At 35.9% G+C, this 27,520-nt stretch overlaps 3 pseudogenes; 1 reads left to right on the top strand and 2 right to left on the bottom strand.

Moving 5' to 3' along the window:
- Positions 1-410: 410 nt before the first annotated feature.
- On the top strand, positions 411-2,822 carry LOC148927121 (subtilisin-like protease 4 pseudogene; annotated as a pseudogene).
- Positions 2,823-5,601: 2,779 nt separating this feature from the next.
- LOC125193801 (subtilisin-like protease 4 pseudogene) lies at positions 5,602-9,090 on the bottom strand (annotated as a pseudogene).
- Positions 9,091-11,377: 2,287 nt separating this feature from the next.
- LOC125196999 (subtilisin-like protease 4 pseudogene) lies at positions 11,378-13,760 on the bottom strand (annotated as a pseudogene).
- Positions 13,761-27,520: the final 13,760 nt, after the last annotated feature.

Here is a 27,520-nt window from a genome sequence, read left to right as displayed (position 1 = left end):
TGATTTATAAACTTGCGAAAGTACGAATATACAAAACAGTTAATCAGGTCGTTTTCGTACGAGTATACGAAAAGACAAGCAAGGTCGGAAACGATAGAAATGAGCAAATCGGAGGATAAGTAATGAAAGCAATACAACGTGGAAATATTGCATGCATGAAAGCAATATAGTTTGGAAATATCAAAAATGGCTTGACGTACAAAAGGATAAGTTGTTAAAAGATGGTGCTACTATTGAATGTGAGACCTCTCACATCACAAAAACGTACGCCAAGCTGGGAAAGGAGAAATATCATCAAATTGATGTATAAGTGATGATAGCAATAGAAAAATTTGAAGTGATTGAAAGATGATATCCGCTGATTGATTTTCTATAAGAAGGTGACGATGAATTCATAATCGACATAACAAAATTTAAACATGGCACTCCTATCTTCTACTATCATTATTGTTTGCTTCTTGTGCATGACTAGCCTGCCCTTATTTGCATCTCAGATACCAAATAAAAATAGTCTACAAATATACATTGTTCATGTTGAGGCACCTGATGCACATGTTGCTTCTGAATCGGAAGATCTGGAGAGCTGGTACCGCTCTTTTCTACCGGCTACCACAACAAGCTCGAGTGAAGATGAGGCGCAACTTGTTTACTCGTACCGCCACGTGTTTAAGGGATTTGCTGCAAGGCTTTCACCCGAACATGTGAAAGATATGGAGAAGAAGAAAGGATTCATCTCAGCACACCCCCAGAAATTGATGTCCGTGCATACAACACATTCCCCCAACTTCTTGGGGTTGAACCAGAATACGGGGTTGTGGAAAGACTCTAATTATGGTAAAGGTGTGATTATTGGCGTGTTGGACTCCGGAGTGTTGCCTGAGCATCCTTCCTTCAGCGACGAAGGAATGCCACCTCCACCAGATAAGTGGAAGGGCGAGTGTGAATTCAGCCACACATCCTGCAACAACAAAATCATTGGAGCAAGGTACTTTAACGACGGGGACCAGAGCCCCCTTGACGATAATGGCCATGGAACTCACACTGCAGGCACTGCTGCTGGACGCTTTGTGCAAGGCGCAAATCTTTTTGGCAGGGCTAATGGCACTGCTGCTGGCGTTGCACCACTTGCTCATTTAGCCATATACAAAGTGCTAAACAATGGTAAAGGAGGAGAAGCAGCTTTCCTTGCTGGAATGGATGCAGCAATTGAAGATGGAGTCGACGTGCTGTCGATATCTATAGGCTATGACGACGCAACACTAATAAAAAACTTGTATGATGATTATTATGCAATTAGTGCATTCAGTGCGATGGAGAAGGGTATCTTCCTTAGCTTCGCTGCTGGAAACGAAGGGCCTTTTCCCTCATCTTTGGGACACTGGGCACCTTGGGTTCTGACGGTTGGAGCAAGCACATTGGACAGAAAATTGAGTGCAAAAGCAGTGCTAGGAAACAATCAAGAAGTGGATGGTGAATCAGTTTATGACTTTCCACGAAAGCTCTTCCCGCTTGTCTACGCGCCCGACTGCAGGGGGAACGACATCCGAGGTAAGATAGTTGTGTGTGAGGATGACAGAACAAAAGTAATTCCAAGTGGCGTTGCCGGCGTGATTCTCATAAACAATGAGACACATGGAAACACCATTCAAGTTGCAGCCATCGGTGCGCCAACAACACATTTCAGCTACGCAGCGGGATTGAAGATCAAAGCTTACTTAGGTTCAACGGCAACACCCACCGCCACTATTTCTTCCCAAGGTACTGTGATTGGTGATGAGCGTGCACCAGTCGTCGCTTCATTTTCTTCCAGGGGTCCTAGCATACCAACCCCTGGAATCTTGAAACCCGACATTTTAGGCCCTGGAGTCAATATTCTGGCAGCATCACATGACACTTCCATTGAATGGACAATAAAATCTGGTACCTCAATGGCGTGCCCGCACCTGAGCGGTGTGGCAGCTCTGCTCAAGAGCGTGCATCCCGATTGGTCTCCTGCTACAATCAAGTCCGCCATTATGACCACTGCAGACGATGTGAACCTCGCTGGTAATCCAATTGAGGACGAGAGGTTCCTCCCGGCCGACCTCTTCGCCACGGGATCAGGTCATGTGAATCCATCAAGAGCTCAAGATCCCGGACTTGTCTACGACATCCAGCCCCGAGACTACCTTTCTTACTTGTGCGGTCTCGGCTACACGGACCGCCAAGTGGAGCGGTTTCTACATAGGAGGGTGAATTGTGCAGTCGAATCCAAGATAACGGAAGCAGAGCTAAACTATCCTTCATTCTCTATCATTTTCAGTGGCAGATCAACTTCCCAGATTTACACCAGGACCGTCACAAACGTAGGGGACCCTGACTCGTCATACAAGGTGGAGATTTCCCCACCTAAAGGAATTGAAGTTAGTGTGGAGCCCACCACGCTCAACTTCTCCGAGACAGAACAGAAACTGCAGTACAAGGTTACATTCAGCCGACTCACTCCGAATACCGATTTCGTGGAAGGATTCTTGAAATGGACCTCTCCCAATCATTCTGTTCGGAGCCCTATTGTGGTTCGTTTGTCTTGAAACCAACCATCTATGGATGCTAATAATTTCAAATTTATACTACTAGTATAAATTTGATTCACATGCAGGCGCTGCCATCCATGACTGTTTACGTATCGAGTCCTTATTTTAATTACTACATGTCATGTATCGAGTCCAGCTGAATTATCAGCTTCATTCCGGGTCGGTTCTTTCCTGGAATGCATATTATTATAAATAAGGCTATTGTATTTTCACATTACATATGAAATATAAATATTTAAAAGTTGATTATTTCTTCTCCCAATCATAATTAAACAAACTATGGTTTTGAAACTAGCTAGTTCTCCCCAAACCAGCTTTGCGCAACTCTCTTCGCATCAACGTTTCGACCTCTTGTCATGTCATCTGGTGCTTACTTTTATCATGTCATGTCATAAGCCAAGAACCTGTCATTGTAGTTTTTACATAGCTCAACATATGACCCATATTGTAACATCTTTTTTCATACCAATTACTCAGGTTTACTTTTAATTAATTAAAATGAATTTCACTATCCACCATTTTCCATTTTTACACCACTAAGTTAAATTTCAATTTAATAAGGAAAAAGTTGTGATTAACAATCGTAACTCAGTTCAGTTGGGGGTTGAAGTAGAAAGTGTGATAGATTATGCGGGATAAGGAAAGACGGAAGGAACAATGGTAGATTGATTAAGTGGAAAGATAACTTCTTTTTCTTCATTTTATTATTTTACTTTAATTTCCCATAACCAACTTAACTCATCCTTGTGTTGTGCCATACGAAAAATATAGTACAGCACAACATGATTTGGGCTTACCTGAAAAAACAATATGCACCAATTTCAAGCTCAGATCAATATCTTATAGACCAACTCAAAGGATTTAACATTGTCAAAGGGGATCAAATCTAACCAAGCTCAACAAGGGAAATATTATCTACACTTTTCTACCCTTCATCAAGGTGGAGAATTCATTCTCTTCATTTTGGCCCAAAATTTTCCATTTCAAAGTTTTTTTTTTCATACAAATTGAAAGTTTTTAAAATATTTTATTCAATAAAAATAATAAGCGTAACTACTGATTAAAAAATATTCATCATAAAATGAAATTTAATGAATCATAATATCCAATTTACAACATACTTCCTCCGTCCCAGTTTAAAAGTCCTATTTTGCCATTTCCATCCATCTCAGTTTAAGAGTCCCATTTAAAATTTACCATATTTGGACATTAAATTTAACCTCATTGTTGATAAAATTTACACTCAAATGCCATTACTTTAATAATTAAAAAAAACAAAACAAAATCCTAAACAAACAAAAAGTCAAGGGTTTCACTTTCCACTACCTCACTTCAATTATTACACTCTCCAACAACCACTATCTCACTTCAATTATTAAACACTTCAACAATTTCTTAAAACTCGTGTTCTAACTAAATTGCACTCTTAAACTTAACTAAATTGCACTCTTAAACTGAGGCGGAGAGAGTATTTAATGTATATCAAATTACATTAGTTTCGTTGCGAGCATCAAGACATTATCATAACTGGTTATTGTATTAATTGACAAAATTATCCTCAAGACATTATCATAACTAGTTATCTATACAATATATAAAAAGGGAGTTTTGGGGGCATTTAGGGAAATAAGTATAGTTTTGAGGGTATTTAGGGAATTTAAAATTTGAAAAAACGAGGCTAATTCATTCCATGAATTTCATCAATTAGTTAATTATGGAGTAGCTTAAATAATAAAAATATAAATTCAGAATCCAAACTAGAATTATTATTTAAATAAATTTTTTTTTTTGTTAACTGAATTCAATCGGAGAGTGGAGTGAGTGGGAGGTTTTTTAAGTGCATATGAATACGGTTTCTTTTTCCTACCAAAGCTATCAGGAGACATCGAAGGATGCTTACATGTTAAGGAACTGTGGGAGCTCGATGGATAGTTCGAACTCTAAAGCCCTTGATCGCAGCTCCGAAGAGACAGTGACTGCCAGTTCTGAGTCAGGAATAAGCTTACATATATCTCAATATAAGGGAATACGGGCTCTGAGGTGATAGACAATTAAGTACATTTTTTTTTTTTTCTTTTCTTGTTTTCAGTCATATTTTCTCTGTTTATGATGTCAGGTATGAGCAGGCTGAACTCATAGAGCGGGGATTGGAGAAATGACAGAACAAATCAAGTAGGTGCCTTAATTAATTTTAGTTACATTTATATCTTTTGAATATTTAAAACAATGATTCTGCATTATGGTGGAGAGCTTGAGGCAACAGACGGGATGAATCCCCTAGATGTTGTTGTCCGCATATTAAACAATCAACTGAGTTCATTGGTGTGGATTGATGAGAAGGTCAGCCTCTTCTTCACTTAGCTTAGCACGTTTTAGGCTGTTTGTTTTATAGTATTGTATTATTAGACCGAATGTTAACTTGTGTAAGCCTTTGATCGCAGCTCCGAAGAGCCGGTGACTGCCAGTTCTGAGTCGGGAATATCTGCTCAAATCGCGAGCAAAGCTAGAAGAAACGTGAATGCTAGGAGTAGTACGAAGCTTTTGTCGTTGGGTGGGAATCATTCTTCATCGATGATTAATAAACGAGAGAGCGAGACTTGTCATAGCTGGGATCTTTAGGCAGAAGTTTCGAAAGGGAGCGATGATGTGAAATGCAGCTCTAGAGAAACAACGACGATGCATGGAATGTCAGGGGAAGGTGGGAGCGTAGTGATAACGGACGGGAAGACAATGATGAGATTCGAATGAACGAATCTGCAGATTCATCGATGGTGAAACAGGGTAAGAAAAATATGACGGGCGAGGATGACAAAGCTATTGCTGGATTTGATCTCAACGAAGACTTGAACAAGAGTGAGTTAAAGGACTGTGTTCAGCCGGTTTTTCCTTTTGTGTCGTCTCACGCTGTAATACACGTCGTAGCAAAACCTGGTATTCCAAGCGGTAGATGGCCTATGACGCCATTAAAATTCAAAGGGGGCCTAGGCTGGAAGGGTACTGCCCAAACAAGTGCTTTTCGTTCCACAAATCACGGGCCGAACTCCAGGGTTTCACTGGAATCGACCTCAATGTTGACATTGAAGATGATATTGCTGCTTATGGGACTCCAACGGTGCGTGCTTCGACTCTGCAAGACTCTCATCCAAAAGCTGACAGGAAGCAAGCCAAGACAAAATTCTCGAAGATTTGACAATGATTTTTCTATAAAGCGTTGCAAGAGAACAATGTATGTGGACGCTAATTCGGAGAAAATGGAGGGCTTACTAGAAATTTCAGAAGATGAAGCGTGAAGAAGAGGATGGAAGCTCCCGCAACAACATCCAAATAACCAACTACTAGCCAAACACTGGAAATCAACAAAATAAGAAACACGCAATTGTATGGGAGAAGCAACGGTCATCTTCCATGAATTAGTGACGAAGAATGTGAATAGGGGAGTGAAGGGAACATGAATACGAGAGAAGAAAAAAAATCAGTGCATCAGAGTCGATATTAGTACTAATACTTTGTTTATTTGGTTAGGGTACACGTTTTTACCATAATTTTTCTTCTTTTTTTATATATACATTTTATGTATTTATTTAAAAACACAATCATTATATATTAAAGTTCTATCATTTTCGTTTACATATATCTCTATGTACTATATTTCTAGCCATTGAATATGAAATTAAATGATTCATATTTGGTGGTTGTTAATTAGTGATTCTTTGATTGATTGACAATTTATTAAAACTACTATGTTTTTGTTTCACGTCTCAATAATATACATTGAAATTATTTTTCAAATTAATTGCATTTAAATGCAAATATGTTCTATATCTAAAGCATATTTATCAGTGCTATCATTATCATCATATAATAAAATTATTCTTATATTAAAATTTTTACACAAACTACACTTAATTCACAATTTTATATATCACAACTTTGTTTCAATAAATTATTATTTTTTTATTAAATGTATTATGTTATATATTTATGTTAAATATATTTTTAATTTTAGACCCATAATGATATTGTTCGTATTCCATATAAATACTTCATAATTTGATTTAAATAAAAATGGACCGTGCATAGCACGGGTGTGATACTAGTTGTATTAATTGACAACATTATCCTCAAGACATTATCATAACGGGTTATTGTATTAATTGACAAAATTATCCTCTAACATACAAATTAAATTTTGTTGCCACAACATCAATCGCAATCGTTTAATAAGGCAAACATAATATTGATATTTAATCTTAGTTATGCATAAAGATGCAGTTACTATTATTTAGTCTTAGGGCATCTACAATGGGGCGGAAGATAGCCCGCCCTAAACCCCGCCCTATGCTCTGCCACATCATCATTCTATCCTCCTACCATTCCACCTGCAATGGGGCGGACTATAGCCCGCCCTATAGTTTTTCCTTCTATTTATTTAATTTATGTTTGCAAATATATCAAGCAAAATAAATAAAAAAGCACCACAATTAAGGCAAATCCTACATTTACTTAATTAAAAAAAAGTTAAAAAGTTAGAAATAAAAAACAAGTGCACTATAGATAAAGAGGCTAGTCTAAAGCATTCCCAACTTGCGGTGGAGTGTGTCGATCATCTCGTGGAGGTATGCGACTTGAGTCGGGTCCATTTCAAGAATCCTTGGACGGAATTGATATTTGGAGCAGAAGTGATTCGGCTGAACTTAACATTGTACTGCAGTTCCTGTTTTATCTCTGAGAACTTGAGCGTGGTGGGCTCCACATGAACATCAACTCCGTGGGGTGGGGATATATCCACCTCGTATGACGAGTCAGGGTCGCCTACATTTGTGACGGTCCTGGTGTAAACCTGGGAAGTTGATTTACCGCTGAAAATGATAGAGAATGAAGGATAGTTTAGCTCTACTTCTGCTATCTTCGATTCGACTGTGCAATTCACCCTCCGACGTAGGAACCTCTCGTCTTCAATTGGATTACTATTTACCAGCGATGTTCACGTCGTCTGCAGTGGTCATGATGGCCTACTTGATTGCAGCAGGAGACTAATCGGGATGAACGCTCTTGAGCAGAGCTGCCAGGCCGCTCAGGTGCGGACACGCCATTGAGGTACCGAGTTGTATATTCCATGTGGATTTTGTGTTGGTGTTGCCTTCAATGGAAGTGGGCCATGCTGCGAGAATATTGACTCCAGGGCCTAAAATGTTAGGTTTCAAGATTCCAGGGGTTGGCATGTAAGATCCCCCGGAAGAAAATGAAGCGACGACTGGTGCACGCTCATCACCGATCACAGTACCTTGGAAAGAAATAGTGGCTGTGGGTGTTTTCGTAAAATTTATGTAAGCTTTGATCTTCAATCCCGCGGCATAGCTGAACAACGTTGTTGGCAAACCGATGACTTCAATTCGAATGGTCTTTCCATCTGTCTCATCGTTTATCAAAATCATGCCGGCAGCTCCACCACCACTTTTCACGGCTGCTGCTGCTGCTCCACTTTGAATTCCTGGTAATCTATGTAACTCACACACCGGCATAGATAAGTGGGAAGTGCTTTCGTGGAAAGTTAGTCAGTTGATAAACTGATTCACCATCGAGTGTTTGGTTGTTTCCTAGCACTCCTTTTGCACTTAATTTTCTGTCCATCATCATGCTTGCTCCAACCGTCAGAACCCAAGGTGCCCCATTTCACACAGACGAGGGACTAGGAACGGTTTTCCATCACTGCAGCTGACAAAGATGCCCTTCTCCATCGCGCTGAATGCACCGATTACAAGAAAATCTTCATGCAAGTTTGCTACTTGTGCTTGCAAGTTTACAGAAATCGAGAGCACGTCGACTCCATCTTCAACCGCGGCATCCATTCCAGCAAGGAAATCTGCAGCCATTCCAGAATCACTAGTGAGCACCTTGTAGATGGCTAGATGAGCAAGTGGTGCAATGCCAGCAGCAGTGCCGTTGGCGCTTCCAAACAGACAAAGCTTCCAGCAGCAGTGCCTGCAGTGTGAGTTCCATGGCCATTATCGTCAAGGGGGCCTGGTCCTCAGCGTTAAAGTACCTTGCTCCAATGATTTTGTTGTTGCAGGTTCTGTGGTTGAATTGACACTTGCCCTTCCACCTTGCCAGTGGAGGCGGCATTCCTTCGTCACTGAAGGAAGGATGCTCACGCAACACTCTGGAGTCCAACACGCCAATAATCACACCTTTACTGTAATTAGTCTGGTTCAACCCCAAGAAGTTGGGGGAATGTGCTGTTTGCACGGACATCAATTTCTGGGGCTGTGCTGAGATGAATCCCTTCTTCTTCTCCATATCTTTCACCTGCTCGGGTGAAAGCCTGGTAGCAAATCCCTTGAACACGTGGCGGTACGAGTAAACGAGATGTGCCTCATCTTCACTCGAGCTTGTTGTGCAGTAGCCGGTAGAAAAGAGCGGTATCTTTCGATTCAGAAGCAACATGTGCATCAGGTGCCCCAACATGGACAATGTATGTCTGTCGACTATTTTTATTTGGTATCTGAGATGCAAACATGGACAATGTATGTTTGTAGACTATTTTTAACTGTGTTAAACGTCAAGCAGTAGTTTAAACTGATTACTTCATTCAGTCATGCTATTACTTCATTCCATTAGTTTATTACTCCCTCTGTCCCATTAGAAATGAAACGTTTTCCTTTTTAGGTTGTCCCAATAAAAATGAAACATTTCCTAAAATGGAAACAACACTGTCTCTACTTTTTCTTCTCTCTTACTTTACTCTCTCTTCATTAACTCAGAAAACACCACTGCATAAAATCCTGTGCCGGAAACTAAATGTTGCATATTTATTGGGACGGAGGGAGTATTTTATAATGTTTTATGACATACTCCATTATCTTTCAGTTGAAGTAAATTCGGTATGTAATGAATGCAAAAAATTAATTCATAACATATGTTCATTTAGTTAATTATTTAGTGAATATAGTTCATTATTTACTCCAGCAAGTTTTCATTGAAAAAAAAAAAATTTAAATTTTTAAAAAAAAAATTTAATTAAATTAAAAAATTGTTTTTATTAAATAAAATATTAAATTAATTGTAAATTAATTCTAACAACAAGATTAAGAAAATGGAGGACCCTAATTTAGTCTCTAGTTCGGTCTTTAAGAAGGGTTCGACATTGATCACAACCCTTTTAATCATATATGTTTAATTAAATTATCAATATCTTTCAAAGTAAACAGTACGAAGTACTACGTTTTTACTCCTAACTAGTATCACACCTGTGCTATGCATAGATTAATAGTATATTTTTAAAATATTAATTTTCAATTGTAAATTAATTAAATAAAATTGGAATCAACATTAACAATGAACAATATGAGTAACAATTTTAGTTATATGGGAATCAAAAATCTATACAAATCAACATTGAAGCATACTAAATTTAAAACAAATTGCAAAATATAATGTTTAAACATTAAATCATGGAGTAGAAAGATAAATCTTTCACAATAAAGAATTAAACACAATGGATAATTACTCATCATTTTTAAATTTTCTTCATAATTCACTCTTCAACAGTTATCATAGGTAAAATAACTCGTCCGTCATCTTTAAAGCCGCCCACCTCACCTAAAACTACAATAAAATAAGGAACAAAATCAATTTGCAATGCACAAAATCAATAATGAATATGTATTAAAACGATCATCGGTAGAGCAAAGCATAAGATGCGACCCGTGAATATACACAATCGAACAATTAACACCACATGCATTCGATGAAAGGACAAAAAATATTTTTATTTTTAGAATTCTAACCTAGCCATTGTCGTTGCAGACTCCCTTCACTTCACGTAATTCGTTTCTCCTTACTTCTTATTCCCTTATTAATCTTTGTTGAAGAGATTAAGGTTGAAACGCATATTTTATTAATGATGCAAATCACCGATTAATGTGAAGAATCGTCATATGCTCATATAGTATGAAGCTTCTTCTAATAGTAAGAATAAAAACACCAATTCTCCATTCTGCATAAAAATATACTATCTGGGTGTATGATTGAATTTGTTGCTACCAAATACTCCGTATCACATATTTATAGCCCATGTAATAATATGAGAGAGTCCCATTTTGAAACCGTTTCACTCCATTTAATCACAACCTCCCACTCACTCCACAAAATCACATGTTTTGGCTTTTAAATTATATATATTTAATTTAATATAAAATTTAAAATAATTACAATTGAATTATAATTGATTTACCTAAATACCCCAAAATTCTACTTATTTCCCTAAATACCCACAAAACTCCCCTTTTATATATTGTATAGATTCTAGCTGTCCTCGTAAAATACTAAGACAAGACTCAAAGCTCTATTTGTAAATCAAAAGCAGAATTCAAGAACGTACTTAAAGTCTTAAACCTAAAAACGGTGGATATGTCCATAAAAAATTTACTACTATACTAATATTTGCATTGAATATGTTTCTAACTGTTACAGTGCATAAATGTACATTTACTATCAAATAAATAAAATTAACACGTGCATATATTGAATAGTAATCAAAGTTTAACTGAAGTAAGACGTTTATCAACTGCATATCCTTTCTTAACTAAGACTAAATATTAACTGCATCTTCATGCATAACTAAGACTAGATATCAATATTATGATTGCCATATTAAACGACTGCGATTGATGTTGTGGCAACAAAATATAATTTGTTACGTTTGAGTATAATTTTGTCAATTAATACAATAACCAGTTATGATAATGTCTTGATGCTCACAACGAAACTAATGAAATTTGATATACATTTAATACGTGAAAATATTTATAATAATCGGCTCGACTCTCTTATTTATAATAATATGCATTCCAGGAAAGAACCGACAAAGATGAAGCTGATAATTCAGCTCGACTCGATACATGACAAGTAATTAAAATAAGGACTTGATTACGTAAACAGTCATGGCAGCGCCTGCAAGTGAATCAACTGGTCTCTTACCATGTTGGCATAGTAGTATAATTTATTTGAAATTATTAGCATCCTTAGTTGGTTTCAAGACAAACGAACCACAATTGGGCTCCGAACAGAATGACTGGGAGAGGTCCATTTCAAGAATCCCTGGACAAAATTGGTATTCGGAGTTAGTCGGCTAAATGTAACCTTGTACTGCAGTTTCTGTTTTGTCTCGGAAAAGTTGAGCGTGGTGGGCTCCACACGAACATCAACTCCGCTAGGTGGGGAAATCTCCACCTCGTATGACGAGTCAGGGTCGCCTACGTTTGTGACGGTCCTGGTGTAAACCTGGGAATTAGTTGATTTGCCACTAAAAATGATAGAGAATGAAGGATAGTTTAGCTCTGCTTCCGCTATCCTCGATTCGACTGCGCAATTCACCCTCCTATGTAGAAACAACTCCACTTGGCGGTCCGTGTAGCCGAGACCGCACAAGTAAGAAAGATAGTCTTGGGGGTGGATGTCGTAGACAAGTCCGGGATCTTTAGCTCTTGATGGATTCACATGACCTGATCCCGTGGCAAAGATGTCGGCCGGGACGAACCTCTCGTCCTCAATTGGATTACCAGCGAGGTTCACATCGTCTGCAGTGGTCATAATGGCGGACTTGATTGCAGCTGGAGACCAATCGGGATGCACGCTCTTGAGCAGAGCTGCCACACCGCTCAGGTGCGGGCACGCCATTGAGGTACCAGAATCTATTTTCCATTCGATGGAAGTGTCATGTGATGCTGCCAGAATATTGACCCCAGGGCCTAAAATGTCGGGTTTCAAGATTCCAGGGGTTGGTATGCTAGGACCCCTGGAAGAAAATGAAGCGACGACTGGTGCACGCTCATCACCAATCACGGTACCTTTGGAAGAAATAGTGGCGGTGGGTGTTGCCGTTGAATTTATGTAAGCTTTGATCTTCAATCCCGCGACATAGCTGAAATGTGTTGTTGGCACACCGATGGCTGCAACTTGAATGGTGTTTCCATGTGTCTCACTGTTTATGAGAATCACGCCGACAGCGCCACTTGGAATTTCTTTTGTTCTGTCTTTCTCACACACCACTATCTTACCTCGAATGTCGCTTGCCCTGCAGTTAGGCGCATAGACAAGCGGGAAGAGCTTTCGTGGAAAGTCATAAACTGATTCACCATCCACCTCTTGATTGTTTCCTAGCACTGCTTTTGCACTCAATTTTCTGTCCAACGTGCTTGCTCCAACCGTCAGAACCCAAGGTGCCCAGTGTCCCACAGATGAGGGATGAGGCCCGCTGTTTCCAGCAGCGTAGCTAACGAAGATACCCTTCTCCATCGCACTGAATGCACTAATTGAAAAATCATCATCATACAAGGTTTTTATTTGTGTTGCATCCTTATAGCCTATAGATATCGACAGCACGTCGACTCCATCTTCAATTGCTGCATCCATTCCAGCAAGGAAAGCAGCATCTCCTTCAGAATTATCCTTTAGCACTTTGTATATGGCTAAATGAGCAAGTGGTGCAACGCCAGCAGCAGTGCCGTTAGCCCTGCCAAAAATATTTGCGCCTTGCACAAAGCGTCCAGCAGCAGTGCCCGCAGTGTGAGTTCCATGGCCATTATCGTCAAGGGGGCTCTGGTCCCCGTCGTTAAAGTACCTTGCTCCAATGATTTTGTTGTTGCAGGTTGTGTGGCTGAATTCACACTCGCCCTTCCACTTAGCTGGTGGAGGTGGCATTCCTTCATCGCTGAAGGAAGGATGCTCAGGCATCAGTCCGGTGTCCAGCACGCCAATAATCACACCTTTACCATAATTAGAGTCTTCCCACAACCCCATATTCTGGTGCAACCCCAAGAAATTGGGAGAATGTGTTGTATGCAGGGACACCGACATCTGAGGCCGTGCGGAGATAAATCCCTTCTTCTTCTCCATTTCTTTCACATGTTCGGGTGAAAGCCTAGCAGCAAATCCCTTGAACACGTGGCGGTACGAGTAAACGAGATGCGCCTCATCTTCACTCGAGCTTGCTGTGGTAGCCGGTAGAAAAGAGCGGTACCAGCTCTCCAAATCTTCCGATTCAGAAGCAACATGTGCATTAGGTGCCTCAACATGGACGATATATATTTGTAGACTATTTTTATTTGGTATCTGAGATGCAAATAAGGGCAGGCTAGTGATGCAGAATAAGCAAACAATAATGATAGTAGAAGATAGGAGTGCCATGTTTAAATTTTGTTGTGTCAATTATGAATTCATCGTCACCTTCTTATAGAAAATCAACCACTACAAATTTTTCTATTGCTATCATGACTTATACATCAATTTGATGATATTTCTCCTTTCTCAGTTTGGCGAACGTTTTTGTCATGTGAGAGGTCTCACATTCAATAGTAGCTACCATCTTCCAACAACTTATCCTATTGTACGTCAAGCCATTTTTGATATTTCCAAACTATATTGCTTTCATGCATGCAATATTTCCACGTTGTATTGCTTTCATTACTTATCCTCCGATTTGCTCATTTCTATCGTTTCCGACCTTGCTTGTCTTTTTGTAGACTCCGTACAAAAACGACCTGATTTATCCTTATTAAAAACGATCAGATTCACTGTTCTGCATACTTATACTTTTGCAAGTTTATAAATCACTACAGTTTTCCATTTTTTTCCCTAACATTCTTCAGATATACTACTTATTTCTATAGTCCAAATAATTAAGCCTTAGACCCTAACATTCTTCAGATATACTACTTATTTCTATAGTCCAAATAATTAAGCCTTAGACCCTATTTGGTATAATGGAATGGAATGACATTCCTATCTCCATTCCATTCCTTTGCTTTGTAAATTTTTTTCTCAAAAACCTCCATTCCACATGAGAATAGTTATTCCATCCATTTAGCTAAGGAATGACCATTCGATTCCATTTTCCTTTCTTTTTACTTTTTATTTTAACAAATTTATATAAATATTATTTTATATTATATTTAAATTTAATATCATCACAATTTTATACTCCCTCCATCCCATAAAAATATGTGCACTTTCTATTTTCGTCCGTCCAACAAAAATATATGCATTCCATTTTTAGAAAGTTATATCAATTTAATAATATAGGTCTCACTATCCACTAATACTACTTTAACTACAATTCTCCTTATCTCTCTTATTTTACCATATCATTCTCTTCGTCTCGCTTACTTTACCAATTTTATCTTAATTCTCGTGTCATCCACATTGCTCATATTTTTATGGGGTAGAGGGAGTAATAAAATTAAAATTTTAAAATTTTTTATAAGGGATATTGGCATTTAATAACATGGAACTTTAAAAAAGTTGAGTTTTTCCCACGAACTTTGAAATTGGCAAATATATTACGAACTTTACCTGGAGTTTGTTATTTCCCACCAATGAAAAAATTCCCACAAATAATATTATGATACGGATTTTTTTTAGTAATTTCTCGACAACAATTTTGAGAGCTTCAAGTTTTTCACTTGAACATAGTTTTTCTTGAATCACACCCTCCAAAATTGTTCTTCAATCTATTAAAATAACATGAATTTTTTCGTTCGTGGGAAAAAACAAACTCGAGGTAAAGTTCGTGATATTATTTGTCAATTTTAAAGTTTGTAGCAAAAACTCAACTTTTTTAAAGTTTCATGATATTAGATGTCAATATTCCTTTTAATAATTATAAAATCACAACACAATAAGGAGAGGGAAGGGGCTTAAGCCCCTCCGAAGGAGTAATTTTTTTTGTTTTTTCTACTTCGAAAATTTTTGAAAGTTTTGAAAACTACCTTCGGCCTCGCCAATCTAACATTATTGAAGACTAAATTGTAATAAATTAAATGTTGTGAAGGGGCTAAAATGAAATTTTGCAGAAAAATAAGCCATGCTGTCTGATGCTTGAAGAAGACGAGAGAGAACAAAAATTTAACTAATTAAATATTATTAAAAGTTAAAAAGTAGTACTCCCTCTGTTTCTACATAGTCGAGTCATTTTATCATTTCGGAAAGTTTCTTCATAGTTGAGTCGTTTCCTTATATGATACTACCTCTGTCCCTGAAAATTTGATACAGTTTACCATTTCGGTCCGTCCCTGAAAATTTGATACACTTCGCTTTTACCATTTTTTATAGTGGACCCCATATTCCACTAACTCATTCTTACTCACATTTTATTATAAAACTAATACTTTAAAAGTAGGACCCACATCCCACCAACTTTTTCAACTCACTTTCCATTACATTTCTTAAAACCCGTGTCGGGTCAAAGTGTAGCAAATTTTGGGGGACGGAGGTAGTAATTTTTTCCTCTTTTTACTCTATCTACTTTATTCTCTTGATACTTTATTCTCTCTCTTACTTTTTTATCTATTTATTTAATACATCAACATTCATTTCTAAAACTCTGTGCCAAAAAGTTCCGCCTCAACTATGAAGAAACGGAGAGAATAGTACAATTTTATTAGTTGTCTCAGGTAGCGAAGAAACGTTTGTACGAGTGGATAACGTTTTTATTAAATGTTTTTCTATCTCTTAACAAGTAGTCAAAAAATTACACCTTCTTTCTCTTAATAAGTTACACCTTATTTCCTTAATAAGTAGTCAAAAAATTAATGAAGATTTATTATTTTATTAAGTCTATCAAATTTTATTGAGAAATTGTAGATTTAATTTTTTTATCAAGTCTATCAAATTTTATTGAGAAATTCTTCGTATTAAAATTGAATGGAAGCTAAGTAAAAAATGACATTCTAATCGTGAATATTAATAATGATATTTTTCAACTATTAATAATAAACAAATTCATCAATTTTGTAATAGACGAGAGCACATAGAATTTAATTGTCATCACTTCACGAAAATAAACACACCTATAATATGAAATGTTTTATTCTTTTAATAAGGTGTTAGACTAGTTTTACGTGATGCTTTGTATTTATCATTGTGACTGAGATTGTGATTTTTTGTATGGTATATTAATGTTTTCAGATATAGTATACTTTCTTTTGACTATATAATATCATAGTTATTTCGGTCTATCTATAAAATAATATTTATCTATATATTTTTTTCATTTTTAGTAGATGTGCTTCACTTTCTACTAACTCATTACACTCACATTCTATTACTACCAATTCTCCTTCCATCCTAAGATAAGCGAAGCGTTTCTTTTGGGCACGAGATTTGATGAATTTATATTTAAATAGTTAAAGTGGAAAAAATAAAGTATGAGAGAGAGAGAAAAGTAGAAGAGTGAAGAGAGAATATAGCACGTGGAGAAGTAAGACAAATGATTTTTTACCAAAAAGGAAAATGGCTCACTTATAGTGGGATATCCCAAAAAGGAATATGATTTGCTTATCTTGGGATGAAAAGAGTATATAATTATGGAACCTACCTTCTACTAACTTTGTCTACTTACTCTTCTTCATATTTCTTAAAATTAGTATCGAGTCAAACATAGACAACATTTTATGGACAAAAGATGTACTCCCTCCGTCCCATTGAAAATGGAAACACCTTTATCTCTACTTTATTTCATCCCCCAAGAAAGGGATTATCTTCCTTAGGATGGAGGGAGTATATAGTAAAGCCTCTGTGAAATTTTTTTTCTGTGTCCGCACTTTGTAAGAAACTGAAGTATAGGTATATTATTGGTTGTATTTGCAGCTTTGGTGGGGCAACAAATCAGAAGGGATGTAACTCAAAGGTCCATTTCTTGAATTAGTACAGACACAATTATAATGAAACAAGGAGTATAAATTAATAGATGTCACATTTTATTTTTAGTTTGTTCCACAAAAGATGTTATATTTCTGTTTTTAAAAAAAAATTTCTCTCAGATTAATATAAATATATTATTTTCTCTTTCCACTGAACACACAAAACATCTTCTAAAATCTTATACCATTTTCCAAATGATGTCATCTATTATGGGACAAGGGAGTACAAAACAACATTTTTTTTATAATAAAGTTAGAAAGTAAAAAGATTTTAAAAATTGTAATTTACAAAAGTTTTGAAGTGTTAAAGAAGAAATAAAGATTCAACATGGTTTAGTGTATATTTTCTTATTTAAGGAGAATCAAATAAAAAAAGTGCGCCAAAACAATTAGCAGTTGATAGTGGTTATTTTCTTATTTAAAGGAGAATCAATTAATAAAAGTGCGCTTAAACAATTTGCAGCTGATAGAAGTGATTATTTTACAATACTAAATAACGCCATCAACAATTTAAAACGGCAGTCAGTTTTTACACTTCCAAAAGGTGATGGCACTTAACTGAAATCAACTCGCACGTTAACTATTCATATTATTATTATTTAATTTTTATTCTTCCAAAGTCTTCTTCTTCTTCCTTAAAATCACGCTGTCATTGTTAGTTTTCTAGGAATCTTTGAACTCTGATTCAGCCCCATATTTCATTTAATATTCGGTGATTTACTCTTTCAGGCCATTAGCTTAGTAAGAGCTGTCAAATGGTTTTCGAAAAATTTGGAACTTTTTGGACAAGGAAAAGTAGAAAAATAGAAAACGAGAAATTGGGTAAAGGGTTAAGCCCCACCCTTCTCATTAATGTGTCCGCCCCTAACACAAATCAGCACCATTATTAAATAAAACCAAATCACAGAAACATACACTACCAAAAACAATTATTTAAAAGAAGAACCTCGATGACTATTCCAACAAAATTATACAGTTGATAATAATACAATTGATATTTGATGCCGGTTGATCTACACCACTTCTTTTTTCAGTGTCCGCCCCCACGCAGCCGCGCAAGATGTCGTCGATGCACGTGAAGTCACGCGCGACCTCCTTGTCCCCTTCGTGTGTGACATACACGTTTATATCCTTGCCGTGGAGGATATCTTTAGTGAAGAAAAAATACGCCATGTCGGACCGGCCCCACGGTCTGTAGACTGTGACGAACCGGAGGCCGGTCATGGAGAGACCGTAGATGTGGTTGTATGTGGGAGATTGCCTCTCCTGCTTTTTTAGTGGCCGCGTAGAGGCTAGCCGGCCGGTCGGTCCGGTCCGATTCAGTAAAGGGGACTTGGGTATTGAGGCCGTAGACTGAGCTGGAGTAAGTCCAGACTACGGCCGGCTGGGGTCGGCGGATTTGGCTACCTCAAGGAGGAAGACGAATCCGACGACATTGGAGGCCACATAGGAGAGAGGATTTTGCATGGCTTAGCGGACCCCGGCTTGGGCGGCGAGGTGGAGGATGTGGGTGAACGGGACGATGTTGAAGAGCTTGTGGAAAAGCTCGGTGTCGTTGATGTCGCCCTCCACAATAAACACCTGATATAGATAAAATAATTGCGAGCAAATTCAAACTTCCTGAATTTGTATATAATAACATTGCAAAATGAATAGTCTCAATTTCATCAAATTGGGTCATGTGGAATTAAACTAGTGTACATAAACATCAAATAAAATTGAGATTGAATGGAATGGAGATGGAGATGGAGATGGGAATGGAATCCAAAGGAATGCAAATGGAATGAAATTATTATTTCTTGATTGATTCTATTCATATATTTGATAATTACAAATAATATAGAAATGGAATGGAATGAAATATAAATAATTAATATGATGATTCTACCAAAATAAATATTTATTCAAAAATACTTTTGCCAAATACTCCAATATTCTTGTGTGTGTATATGTGGTGTTGTGCATATACGTGTGGCGGTGTTTGTGTACATGTGGTGTTGTGTGTGTGCATATGTGTTACGTGCATGTGTGTGTGTGGTGGGGGTGTGCGTGTGTACAAGAGGCGTATACAGGTGGGAACTACAATAGTACCCCCAAATTTGATTTAATGAATACTGTTTCTATTGATAAATAAGAAAGTTACATTGGTGGTCCAATGGCAAGACACTTATAGTTTGTTCTTACCAACCTGTGTTCGAACCCCCTTGGAAGCGCAACCTATCTTTTAGCTATATTTACACGCATTTATGTTTGGACTCTGTTTAAGTTATGGTTATTCTTATTAGTCGTCTAGTTGGAAGCGCAACCTATTTTTTAGCTATATTTACACGCATTTATGTTTGGACTCTATTTAAGTTATGGTTATTCTTATTAGTCGTCTAGTATTTAATATCGTCCATTTTCTTCCTATTGCTGCATTTTTTGTTGTGATGTAATTATTTGCACTCCTATTTTCTTTTTCAGAAATTAGGTTGTTTACTATACTATGTCTTAATAATTTTGATTTTGCATATATTATGCTTTATTATTTACTTTTTTATAATATTTTTTATATTATAGTACTATATTATTTTGATCATTTTATGTACTCCTCCGGTGTCCTACAGTAATAGCCATATTTTCTCATTTCGGTCTGTCCCACAATAAGAGTTACGTACTATCATAGTAAGTAGGTCCCACATTCCACTAATTCACGTCACTTACATTTTATTATAAAATCAATATAAAAAAGTGGACTTCATATTCCACTAACTTTTTCAATGCACTATTTTTTACATTTCATAAAACTTGTGCTCACACCAAATGTGACTTGAGATTGAGGGAGTTATAATTTGTAGTACACTTCTTAAATAGAAAAAATCTTGCTATTTTTAATTATTTTTATTTATAGTATCATTTTACGTAAGTATTTATTGTAAAACTCGTACCCACAAACTAAAATTTTTGGATACGCCACTGCGTGTGTATGCATATGTGTTAGTTTGTGTGTGTGTGCAGAGGCGGACGAGTTCATTAAATCCCGTGCCCAAAAGAAAAGCTTCGCGTATCATGGGATAGAGGGAGTATTGGTTTTATAATAGAATGTGAGTATAATTAGTTAAGTAGAAAGTGAAGTCCATCTACTAAAAATGAAATAAAAAACAAATATGAACATTATTTTGTGATGGACCGAAATAACGAATATGCTATAATATTATATAGACAAAAGAGAGTATACTATATATGAAAACATTAATATACCATACAAAAAATCACAATTACAATGATAAATACATAGTATCACATAAAACTAGTCTAACACCAGCTTTAAATCCTTGGGTCAACTGTCTCATCCATTGGAGTGCCTATAAATCAGCACGAACAATAGTCACTGGGTCCGCCGCTGAATACTCTCCGTAATTATAAAAAAAAAGAGTAAAACATTTCATATTATAGGTGTGTTTATTTTCAGGAAGTGATGACAATTAAATTCTGTGTGTTCTCGTCTATTACAAAATTGATGAATTTGTTTATTATTAATAGTTCGAAAAATATCATTATCAATATTCACGATTAGAATGTCATTTTTTACTCAGCTTCCATTCAATTTTAATACGAAGAATTTTTCAATAAAATTTGATAGACGTGATAAAAAAATTAAATCTTCAATTTCTCAATAAAATTTGATAGACTTAATAAAATACTAAATCTTCATTAATTTTTTGACTACTTATTAAGAAAATAAGGTGTAACATATTAAGAGAAAGAAGGTGTAATTTTTTATTTTATTAGTAAAAATACAATTAATACTATTATTAATTAATTTTCATAATAAAAAAATATCATTACATACTTAAATTTTATTAAAAAATAATTATTTTAACTTTATTATTTAGATTTAATTTTAATATATTTTAATTTATACTTTAATTTTATTATTTGAATTTAAAAATTATTTAAAATATTTTTATTTTGTAATATCATATTTTATCATGTAATATAAAAAATTTAATTATATAATACTCCCTCCGTCCCATAAAAGTTGGGACAAAACTTTTGGGCACGGAGATTAAGAATTTATATTAAATAAATAGGAGAGATGAAAAAAGTAGGAAAGATAAGAGAAAGTAAAGTAAATGATAGAATAAAGTAAGAGTGAGTAGATGTTTTGTCTTTTACTCCCTCCGTCCCAGATTAAGAGTCACTTTTTGCCATAAAAACTCGTCTCAGTTTAAGAGTCACTTTTAGAATTTTCCATATTTGGTCATACAATTTTACCTCATTCTTCATCAAAATTACATCAAAATGCCATTATCTACATTAAAATAAACCAAAACAAAAATCAAAAGTCAAAAGGGACCCACCTTCAACCAACTCTATCATCTCACTTCATTTATTACACACTCTACCATCTCACTTCATTTATTACACACTTCAACTCTTTCTTAAAACCCGAGCCATAACAATAAGTGACTCCAAATGTGTGACGGAGGGAGTATTAAAAAAGAAATGACTCAACTTTGTTGGGACGGACTAAAAAGGAATACGACTCAACTTTTATGGGACGGAGGGAGTATCATGTTTCGGTCGTTATCGTGTGGCTGTTGGAACATAGATACTAAAAAGCATTTTTCGAGTTCATTTTGAATTTGATAAATTGCTTGTATATTATAAACACTCTTCATTTAATGAGAATAATAAATGTTTTCTTCACACTGTGTATTTTACTTTAATGGGTATTGACCGTATTTAATTATATATTAAATTATATAATTAAAGCACCGGAAAGTAAAATCAGTCTAAGTATTCTACATTGAAGGTTGGGTCGTGGAACAGGTCATCACAGTAGGTGGCCCAACCGGTACCTTGTAGAAGTTAAACTTTTTCACAACCTAGATAGGCTTTGGCTACCTATCATGAAAGGTTGCAGTGTCCATCCGAAAGTCGTCTTTACCTTGAGAATGACTAGTGACACTGGTGTGGTATAGCATTGAATGGATCTAAAGTATAGACACGTCTTTGTTGCTATCTACTGTAAGACGATGTCTTGGAGATTTAATATTTCCTAATCTTTGTAATAATATAGGACACACGTTATTTAATCATACGCTGCTTTGACTTATCAATAGGTGCGGGTTTTTCGTAACCCAATATTCCTGATATCTTGGGTAGTACTCCCTCCGTCCAGCAATAGCAGTCTCATTTCTAAATGGCACGAGTTTTAAGAAAATTTTGGAGTGTGTAATAAATAGTGTGTGATAGTGGAATTTTGGGTCCACTTAAAATATTTAATTTATAAATTCATCTTTTATGGTGCAATAATTTTTTGATTTTAGTTTTTTTTATCACTGTTTTTATTCCAAATTATCCCACAATCAAAGTAAACAAAATTCACTAATTGCAGTCACAATACGAAGATTTAAACACCAAGAACGGAGCCAAACCAAACCAGCTCAAGGCAATACACACAGAAAAAACCACACTTTAAATCAAACCCAATGTGAATCGATTTCAAAATATGAGATTAATGAATCAAATCTAGCACCAAACTTAAATCAAAGATCAAAAATCGCAGAGAGGCAACAAGAACAGATTTTTCAAGAACAATTTTTTTTGAAATTAATACTCCAATACAACAATGTTTTGGATCTTTGTCCAAATCAGGCACAGAACCAGTCGAAAAAACCTAATTACACTTAACACAACAATTAATTTTAAGAAGAGGAAGGGGATTAGAGTTCGCTGAGAGAGAGAGATAAGGGACAATTTTTGGACTGTATTCCAGAGAGAAGGAGATGACCGATTATGGTTCGATATGGGGTGGAGGTGGCGGCGCGGAGGAGGCGGTGGGCGATGAGGAGACGGTGGAGGCGGCGTGGTAGAGGCAGCGTGGTGGAGGCGACGGACAATAAGAAGGCGATGGCGATGGCAGCGGTGCGGTGGAGGCAGCGTGGTGGAGGCGGCGGTGGAGGCGGTGGAGGATTAGGTTTTCCGAGAGAGAAGGGGAGAATGAGAGAGAGAGAATGGAAATTAGGGAATCAATTTGGGGGGTTTTTGGATGCCATTTTTGAAATTTAAGTGAATGAGTAGGGTAATTAGATTGTCCAAATATGGTAAGTAGAACCGGGACTCCTATTCCCGGACGTCCCAAAACGGAAAAACGGGACTTTTATTGCTGGACGGAGGGAGTAGTAATTAATAACTAGTATGGTGTCAGTTTTATTATTACATTGAATTGTGTGCCTGCGTGGTTTGACTATATCCCCAAGAGGTGTTCGAGAGAAGTTCTATTATTTGGAAACCCGGCCGGTTTGGATTTAATCCAAGAATAAATAGAAAGGAAAAGTATATTCTGATATACATCTCGTACTAGACAAACTCTTGGAAATAAAAAGATATTAATTAATTTAAAGTCTATAGCAGACTACAAATTAATTAATGGATATAGAAAGTCTTAGACACGGGAAATAATATATTAAAGAGGTTAACCCGGATTGCTTGTAATCACGGATTGGATGGGCGGTCAGTATTTCTTCGATAGTGACACAAGAAATATTCCATTGGCCTTATATTGAATTATAGGTTATAATTTAATTAGTAAAGAAGGTCCAATTGGGGGGGCCCAATCCAAGCCCCATAGATCCCTAACCCACCCCATCATAAACTCTATAAATAAGGATGTAAGGAGAGGAGACAATACACATTACACAAAAACCTAAACCTAGCCTCCAAGCTTGCAATTTTCGAGCTCCTCACTAATAGGAGATTTCGAAATTTGCATAGTGTGTGCAATTGGTTTTTCTTGTCTTCTCCTTCAAGACCCTTATAATTTCTAAGAGATTCCTCGCACAAGGAATTTAGATCTATAGAGTCAAGGGTCATAGGTTAGAAGATCTTTGGTCTTGCAATCAACATCAAGCTTCAAGATCTACACGTGGAGAAGTAGCGAGCCACTTCGATTCTTTGGAGAATCATAATTGTAAGTATTCAACATCATTTAATTCTAAATTATGTGATTAATTGCGCAATAATACGTCTCTACATGTTCAAGCATGAAATTGAATCGATCCATGTAATCTCCTAAATAGATTCTTTTGTGGATTTATTTAATTTGCAATTTCCGCTGCGTTGTTTCCCCAACAGTAGCGTCAAGCAATATTGTATAATAACTTAAAAGAGGACTGATATTTTTTTGGATGACACGAATCTGCACGAATCCGACACGAATCTGTTGAGTTGGGACCCGATAAGAACATGATAATTTCGGGTTGGGTTGGGTTTGATCTTATTGGGTTGGGTCGATATTGGGATGACCCGATAGTGATCCAATTTGCACGATTTGTCAGCACTACCTAGCCCTACCTGAGACTAGGGATGTCAACCGGGCTAACCCGTTCGGGTTCGAGCCAGCCCACTCGGGTCGCCGGGCTATTTGCATGCGGGCCATTCGGGTTATGGATTTTTCGAGTCATAAATTTTCAACTCTAACCCTAACCCGTCGGGTTTTGGGCTAACCATCGGGCAATTCGGGCCTAAAAGTTTTCAAAAATAATCTCTTGTACCAAAATTTTCTTCTATAAAATGATTTTAAATTTTAGATACTTTTGTCTTTTTAGTTTAGAATCATATAAAATCTTCAAATTTTCATAGTTTTCTTCAATAATACTTGAAAAGAAGTCTTTCATCTCGATCAACTACAATATAAATTAAAACTTGTGTTCGTGTCATTATTATGGCATTGTTCGTAACTAATTCTTTATGAAAATTAAAAATCATATTTTACATGAAATCATTATTAAAATCATAAATATATTAAGATTTTGATGGGTTAGTTCTTAATTTTATCTTGATTGGCTTTGGTGGTGGTAAGACACTAGTGGCAGATGATGGGACGGTGCAATAATGAGTTGAGATGGAATTTGAAAGCTGATATTGTGTGATCGAGTGAAAAAGTGTAGAATGAAGATTGAATAAGACTAATGATTGTGTAGAATGAAGATTGAGGATTCAAATATATAAAAAAAAATCCCTAAAACTTAATATTTTATAATTAAAACTCACAACCCATCGGGCCGACCCGCAACCCGTTCGGGTCAACCCGTTTAACCCGTCAACCCATTCGGGCCCGTTTTGTATTCGGGTAATAAAATTATAGCCCTAACCCGCTCATATTACCTGGTTGTTCGGGCCGGCTCACAGGTTTCGGGTTGAATAGACATCCCTACCTGAGACAGCTAAAAAAATTGCACTGCTACTTTTTAACTTTTATACTTCCTCCGTCCTCCATAATTTGTCACCATTTGACCCGGCACGGGTTTTAAGAAATGTAATAGAAAATTAGTTGAAAAAGTTAGTGGCATGTGGGTCCTACTTTTATATTTTAGTTTTATAATAAAATGTGAGTGGGAATGGGTTAGTGGAATATAGATGATCAAAAATGGTAAAAGTGAAAGGTGACAAATTTTTAGGGACGGACGAAAAAGGAAATAGATGACAAATTTTCAGGGACAGAGGAAATAATATTTTACTATTAGTTTTAAATTTTTGTTCTCTCTCGTCTTCTTCAAGCATCAGGCGGCCATGGCTTATTTTTCTGCAAAATTAAATTTCAGCCCCCTCCACATCATTTAATTTCCTACAATTTAGTCATCAACAATGTTAAATTGGCGAGGGCCGAAGGTAGTTTTCCAAACTTTCAAAAATTTAGAAGTAGAAAAAACAAAAAAGAAATTACTTCTTGGGAGGGGCTCAAGCCCCTTGCCTCTCCTTGCCGTGTCTGCTACTGTGTGTGATTTTTCAATTATTAAAAATTTTATAATTTTAATTTTATTAATCTCTCCGTCCTATAAAAATATAGGCAATGAGGATGGTACGGGAATTAAGATAAAATTGGTAAAGTAAGAGAGAGGCGGAGAATGATATGGTAAAGTAAGAGAGATGAGGAGAATGGTAGTTAAAGTAGTATTAATGGATAGTGAGACTTATATTATTAAATTGATAAAACTTTTCAAAATAGAATGCACATATTTTTGTGGACGGACGAAAATGGAAAGTGCACTTATTTTTATGGGATTGAGGGAGGATAAAATTGTGATGATATTAAATTTAAATATAATATTTATATAATTTTGTTAAAATATAAAATAAGAAGAAAGAAAAATGGAATGGTTATTCCTTAGCTAAATCCTAAATGAATGGAATGACTATTCTCATGTGGAATGGAATGATGATTCCTAAGAAAGAAATTTACCAAGCAAAGGAATAGAATGGAGATAGGAATGTCATTCATTTTCACATTCCATTCCATCACATCAAGTAGTCTAAGGATTAATTATTTGGACTATAGAAATAAGTAGTATATGTGCAAAATGTTAGGAAAAAAAATGTAAAACTGTAGTGATTTATAAACTTGCAAAAGTACGAGTATACAAAACAATTAATCAGGTCATTTTTGTACGAGCATAAAAAAAAAGCAAGGTCGGAAACGATAGAAATAAAAGCAATACAACGAGGAAATATTGCATGCATGAAAGCAATATAGTTTGGAAATATCAAAAATTGTAAGGGCTTGACGGACGCAGCAAATTTGTTTACTAGGGGATATACTGTAAATGATATCCGCTTAGTTCTTTATGGTCTTGGGGATATTTTTGTCCACAAAAAATTCTTAATAATAAAAAAATAACTTAAATGATATTAGCTCAAAGTTGACGTACCTTAAAAGATATTTTCAGAGTTTACATATCAAAATGATAGTTTGACAAAGTTCGAAAGAATTCTCCCTATTGAATTACAACAACTAAACCTCCTAATTTGTTAAATATCAATTGTCTGAAAAGCTTTCAGTCTAAACAACTCAACCTCAAATCAATAAATTTCAATAAATAAAAGAATCATATAAATTAAACTTTTTTATTATTAATTTCACCTAATAAAGTAAATATAAATAATTTTAGAAATACAAACTTATGTATAATTAAATTGAAAAAAATAAACAAGAAAAAAACTAAAATTAACAATAATATATAACCAATTCTGGAGTATTTGCATTGTTCCAGTCTAGGAAATTTTTAATTAAAGAAGAATTCGTTTGAATGATAGTTCTACTAAATCAATTTTACTAATATTTAAAAGCTAATTCTACTACACCTATTATCATTTGAAGGCAATTTACAAGAAACTTTGAATATTTTAATCTTACCAAACAGTAAATGCACACTAAAAGAGGCCAAAATCATGTCCGTTTATTTTATTGTATCATAATTATAT

This window comes from Salvia hispanica, chromosome 4 (assembly GCF_029641045.1).
Source record: "Salvia hispanica isolate PSC_SH4W2 chromosome 4, Shi_PSC_v1, whole genome shotgun sequence".
Lineage (NCBI taxonomy): Eukaryota > Viridiplantae > Streptophyta > Magnoliopsida > Lamiales > Lamiaceae > Salvia > Salvia hispanica.
This window is presented reverse-complemented; position numbering and strand designations above follow the sequence as displayed.